Source organism: Miniopterus natalensis, chromosome X, assembly GCF_054644295.1.
Source record: "Miniopterus natalensis isolate mMinNat1 chromosome X, mMinNat1.hap1, whole genome shotgun sequence".
NCBI lineage: Eukaryota > Metazoa > Chordata > Mammalia > Chiroptera > Miniopteridae > Miniopterus > Miniopterus natalensis.
In genome coordinates, this window is record NC_142103.1 from 50,005,547 (window position 1) to 50,012,187 (window position 6,641).

Below are 6,641 nucleotides of genomic sequence, written 5' to 3' on the forward strand. Positions count from 1 at the left end.
TTGTCAGTTTATTTTGTTCAGTATATTCCACATATGAGTGAGATCATCTGGTACTTGACTTTCTCCGACTGTCTTATTTTCCTTAGCATAATACTATCCAGTTCCATCTATGCTATCCCAAAGGGTAAAAGATCCTTCTTCTTTATAGCTGCATAGTATTCCATGGTATAAATGTACCACGGCTTTTTTATCCACTCATCTACTGATGGGCACTTGGGCGGTATCCAGATGTTGGCTATTATAAATTGTGCTGCTATGAACATAGGGATGAATAAGTTCTTTCTGATTGGTGTTCCAGGTTTCTTAGGATGTATTCCTAGAAGTGGGATCAATGGATCAAATGACAGTTCAATTTTTAATTTTTTCAGGAACCTCAACACTGTTTTCCATAGTGGCTGCACCAGTCTACATTCCCATCAGCAGTATCTTTGATTGAGTGATTTTTTTCTACCCTGTCTTCTAATTCACTGATCCAATCTTCAGCTTCTTCTAATCTTCTGTTTATTCCCTCCAATGTATTCTTTATCTCTGTTATGTCATTCTTCATTTCTGACAGGTCATTTTTCGTAGTTTCCATATCTTTTTTATTGATGTTGAGCATCCTTACAATCAGTCTTTTTTAATTAATTTATTTTTATTTTTGTTTCAAATATTACAGATGTTCCTTTTTCTCCACAATGACCCATTCCACCCAGTCCCACACCCCTCCCTGACCCTCTCCACACCATTGTCCATGTCCTTGGGCTGTGCATATACACGTATAAATTCTTTGGTTAATCTCCCTCCTCCACCAACCCATCCTCCTACATCACTCTGAGCTTTGTAAGTCTGATCCATGTTTCCATGTCATTGAATTTATGTTGTTCGTCAGTTTATTAAGTTCACTAGATTCCACATACAAGTGAGATCACGTGATGTTTGTGTTTCTCTGCCTGGCTTATTTCGCTTAGCATAATATTCTCCAGGTCAATCCATACAGTCCCAAAGGGTATGAGGTCCTTCTTCTTTACAACTCCATAGTATTCCATGGTGTAAATGTCCCAGTTTTTTTATCCACTCATCTACTGATAGGTACTTGAGCTGTTTTCAGATCTTAGCTATAGTAAACTGCACTGCTATGAATATAGGAGTGTATATATTCTTTCTAATTAGTGTTTCAGGATTCTTAGGATATATCCCTAGAAGTGGGATCACTGGGTCAAAAGGCAGTTACATTTTTAATTTTTTGAGGAATCTCCGTACTGTTTTCCATAGCAGTTGCAAACCAAATCCAGCAATACATTAAAAAGATCATACACCACGACTGAGTGTGATATATTCCTTCTTTTCAATTTGGATACCTTTTAATGTTATCTTCCTGTCTGATGGCTCTGGCTAGGACTTCCAATACTATGTTGAATAATAGTGGTGAAAGTGGAAATCCCTGTCTTGTTTCTGTTTTTAAGGGAAATGGATTTTGTGTGTGTGTGTGTGTGTGTGTGTGTGTGTGTTTAAATATATCTTTATTGATTTCAGAGGGAGGAAAGGAGAGGGAGAGAGAGAGACAGAAACATCAATGATGAGAGAGTCATTGATCGAGCCCACAACCTGGGCATGTGCCCTGACCTGGAATCAAACCCCAATCGCCTGGATCCTAGGTCGACGCTCAACCGCTGAGCCACGCCTGGCCGGGCAAGGGAAATGGTTTTAGTTTTTACCCATTGAGTACGATGTTGGTTGTAGGTTTGTTGTATATATCTTTTATTATGTTGAGGTATGATCCCTCTATTCCCACTTTGCTGAGAGTTTATATCAGAAATGGGCTCTGGATTTTGTTGAAGGCTTTTTTTGCATCTATTGATATGATTATATTATTTTTGTCCTTAATTTTGATTATGTGATGTTTCACATTTATTGATTTGTGGATGTTTTATCAGCCTTGCATCCCTGGAATATATCACACTCAGTCGTGGTGTATGATCTTTTTAATGTATTGCTGGATTCGGTTTGCTAGTATTTTATCGACGATTTTAGCATCTATGTTCATCAGGGATATTGCCTGTAATTTTCTTTCTTTGTAGTGTCTTCATCTGGTTTTGGGATTAGGATGATGCTCTCCTCATAAAAAGTTTGGCAGTTTTCCATCCTCTTGAATTTTCTGGAATAGTTTGAATAGAATAGGTGTTAATTTTTCTTTGAATGTTTGATAAATCTCACTGTAAACCCATCTGGTCCAGGACTTTTGTTTGCTGGGAGTTTTTTTAATTACTGTTTCAATTTTATTATATGATGTCCACTTATTCAAATTTTCTGCCTCTTCTTGATTCAGCTTAGGAAGATTGTATGCTTCTAGGAATTTGTCCATTTCACCCATGTTGTTCAGTTTGTCGGCATATAGTTGCTCATAGTATTTTCTTACAATCCTTTGTATTTCTGTTGGGTCAGTTGTTATATCACCTCTTTCATTTCTGATTTTATTTGGGTCCTCTCTCTTTGTTTCTTAGTGAGTCTGGCTAAAGGTGCATCAATCTTATTTATCTTTTCAAAGAACCAGCTCTTGGCCTCATTTATTTATTTTTTTATTGTTTTTTTTAGTCTCTATGTCATTGATTTCTGCTCTGATCTTTATTATTTCCTCCCTTCTACTTCCTCAGGGCTTTTCTTGCTGTTCTAGTTCTAGTTATTTTAGTTCTGTTAAATGGTTCATTAGAACTTTTTGTTGTTTCTTGAGACAGGCCTGTAATGCTATGAATTTTCCTCTCAGGACTGCTTTCACTGTGCCCCATAGATTTGGGGTTGTTGTCTGTTCATTTTCATTAATTTCCATTAAGTGTTTGATTTCTTCGTTGATCTCATTGCTAACCCATTTATTGTTTAATAACATGCTATTTAGCTCCATGTGTTTAAATCATTTTGACTTTTTTATAGTGTTTGGTTTCTAGTTTCATGCCATTGTGATCAGAGAAGATGCATGATATGATTTCAATCTTCTTATATTTGTAGAGACTTGCCTTGTGCCCTAACATGTGATCTATTTTTGAGAATATTCCATGTGTACTTGAGAAAAATCTGTATTCTGTTGCTTTGGGATGAAATGGTCTGTAAATGTCAATTAAACCCATTAGGTCTAGTGAGTCATTTAAAGTCTGTGTTTTCCTGTTGATTTTTTGTCTTGATGATCTGCCCAGTGCTGACAATGAGGTGGTAAAATCCTTCACTATGATTATGTTGTTGTCAATCTCCCCCTTAAGGTCCCCCAAGAAAATTTTTATATATTTAGGTGCTCTTATATTGTGTTGCTCTCAGCTTTTCAGTCATGGTGCTATTGCCTGGGGGTGCATGGGGCACTCACTTGGCCTGTACCACTTGCAATGATTCCCCATACACATTTCCCTTACTGGAGCCAATGTTGTGGCTTGCTCTTGAGGCTACATGTCTCACCCCTCCAGGAATGAGGCAGCTCAGGCAATAGGATCAGAAAACTTCAAGGTCAAGAACCCACTGTGTGTGAAGGAACCACTGACCAGAGGCCTCTCTCCCTGGAGGATCCCAGCAGAGGCACAAGAGCCACAGGAGAGAGCAGGTCCTCGAGTGACTGTTTATGTCCAAGGAGCAGCTGAAAACCACCGAGTCCCAGGGACTGCTGTCATTCATGGATGAGTTTGTGCACTTTACCTGGGAAGAGTGGCAACTGCTGGACCCAGCTCAGAAGCACCTGTACAGGACTGTGATGCTGGAGAACTATAGCAACCTGGTGTCCCTGGCGTATCAACACACCAAGCCTGATGTCATCTTCTAGTTGGAACGAGAAGAGCTGTGGATGATGCAGGGCCAACTTCCAAGCCAAGGCCATCCAGACAGAGTCTGGGAAATTGATAATCACAAGCAATGGTATCAGGAAAATCAAGGCAAGCCGGGAAGTATGGTAAAATACTGTGAGTGTACTGCCTTTGGAAAACTGTCTTCTTACTACAAATTCTGTTTTTTCGAGACAAAATCTTTATAAATTTGGTACACATGGGAAGAGTTTGAAATATAATATAAACTTCAATAGTAATTATGCTGGAAAGAATGCCAATGGGTTTTATGCACAAAAGGAATCATTCCTCCATTCTAACCATGAACAAACTCTTTCTGGAATAAAATACTATGAAAGTAATAAATCTGGAAAAATTATAAACAAGAAATCACAACTCATGTGCCAACAAATCTATATGGGAGGAAAGCCCTTTGAATGCACTTACTGTAGGCAGGTCTTCAACAGTAAGTCATATCTTGTAGTGCATCAGTGAACTCATGCAGAGGAGAAGCCCTACAAATGTGATGGATGTGAGAAAGACTTCCTCAGCAGGTCCCACCTCATTGAACATCAGAGAAGTCATACGGGAGAGAAATTGTATGAATGAAGTGAATGTGGGAAAACTTTCTGTTTTAATTCACAAATCCTTATACATCAGAGAATTCACACAGGTGAGAATCCTTATCAGTGCTGTGAATATGGAAAGGTTTTCATTAGGAAAGACCAGCTTGTTTCTCACCAGAGAACTCATTCAGGACAAAAACCTTATTGTTGTAATGAATGTAGGAAAGCTTTTAGGTTGAACTCACAGCTCATTATACATCAAAGATTTCATACAGGTGAGAAACCCTGTGAATGCAGTGAATGTCGGAAAGCCTTTAATACAAAGTCAAACCTCTGGTACATCAGAGAACCCATATAGGGGAGAAACCATATGGTTGTAGTGAGTGTGGGAAAGCTTTTACTTTCAAGTTACAGCTCATTGTCCATCAGGGGCTTCACAGAGGAATAAAGCATTTTGGGTGCGTTCAGTGTGGGAAAGCTTTCAGTTTGAAGTCACAGCTTATTGTACATTAGAGAAGTCACACAGGAATGAAACCTTATGTATGCAATGAATGTGACAAAGCCTTTATGAGCAAGTCATACCTCATTATACACATGAGGACTCATACAGGAGAGAAGCTTCATGAATGCAGTGAATGTGGGAAATCTTTCAGTTTTAATTCACAATTCATTATATATCAGAGGATTCACACAGGAGAGAGCCCATATGAAAGCCATGAATGTGGGAAATCTTTCAATCGTGGGTATCAGCTCATTTCACACCAGAGAACTCATGCAGGGAAGAAGACTTATGAATGCAGTGACTGTGGAAAAACTTTTGGTTTGAAGTCACAGCTCGTTATACATCAAAGAATTCATACAAGAGAGAAATCCTTTGAATCAGTGAATGTCAGAAAGCCTTTACTACAAAGTCAAACCTTATCATACATCAGGGAATCCATACAGGGGAGAAACTCTATGGTTGTAGTGAATGTGGGAAAGTCTTTACTTTCAAGTCACAGCTCATTATACATCAGGGAACACACACTGGGGTAAAACCCCGTGGATGTAACCAGTGTGGAAAAGCCTTTAGTTTGAAGTCACAGCTCATTGTACACTAGAGAAGTCACACGGGTTTGAAACCCTATGGATGCAGTGAATGTGGGAAAACTCTCAGGAGCAAGTCATACCTCATTATACACATGAGGACTCATACAGGAGAGAAATCACATGAATGCAATGAATGTGGAAAATCCTTCAGTTTCAATTCACAACTCATTGTACACCGGAGAACTCACACAGGAGAAAGTCCCTATGAATGCAGTGAATGTAGGAAAGCTTTTAATAGGAAAGATCGCTCATTTCACATCAGAGAACTCATGCAGGGGAAAAACCTTATGGGTGCGGCGAATGTGGCAAAGCTTTTAGTAGCAAGTAATACCTCATTATACACATCAGAACACATTCAGGAGAAAAACCATGTGCATGTAATGAATGTGGGAAAGCCTTCATTTGGAAGTCTTTATTCACTGTACACGAACGAAGTCATGCAAGGGAAAACTCTTATAAATGCAGTCAGTGTGAGAAATCTTTCAGTGGAAAATGATGGCTCATTGTACACCAGAGAAAGCATGCAAAAGAGAAACCATATGAATGCAGTGAATGTGAAAAAGCTTTCGTTAGGAAATCTCAGCTCATTGTACATCACAGAACTCATTCAGGGGAGAAACCCTATGGATATGATGAATGTGGAAAAACTCAGAAATTAATTCTCAGTGCACATCAGAGGTTTATACAGGGGAGAAACCCACTAAGTGCACTGAATGTGGGAAAGTCTTTTGTTGGAAGTCACAGCTCATTATGCATCAGAGAACTTATGCAAATGAGAAACATATTGATGAATTAAAAGTAAAACTTTCTTAAAAGTCAATTCACAGGAAATACAAGCAAATTCATACAGAAGAGAAACTCAGTAAATGAAGCCATCCCATGTACCAGAAAACTTATACTGAATGGAACCGTATGAAGGTACAGCATGTGAAACTGCATCCACAGAAAGCTGTTTTTACAAGTAAAAAACATCAGTATAAGCACACAGGAACTCCATGAACTTGATGAACACTATGAAATTTTTCAGCTGTAAGTCATACCTTTTTGTAAGTTTATACAGGTGAAGAACCATGTGAATGAAATGAATATTGAAAAGCCAGTGTTTAAATATGATAAAGTTTTCAGAGGAAATTAGATAAATCAAATTAATATAGAATACACTCCTTTGAAATTCATAGTTTATTAAACACTAAGATTTTATTGACAGAAA

General features: G+C 38.3%; 1 pseudogene; it reads left to right on the top strand.

Moving 5' to 3' along the window:
• Positions 1-3,616: 3,616 nt before the first annotated feature.
• LOC107544350 (uncharacterized) lies at positions 3,617-6,244 on the top strand (annotated as a pseudogene).
• The last annotated feature ends 397 nt before the right edge of the window (positions 6,245-6,641 follow it).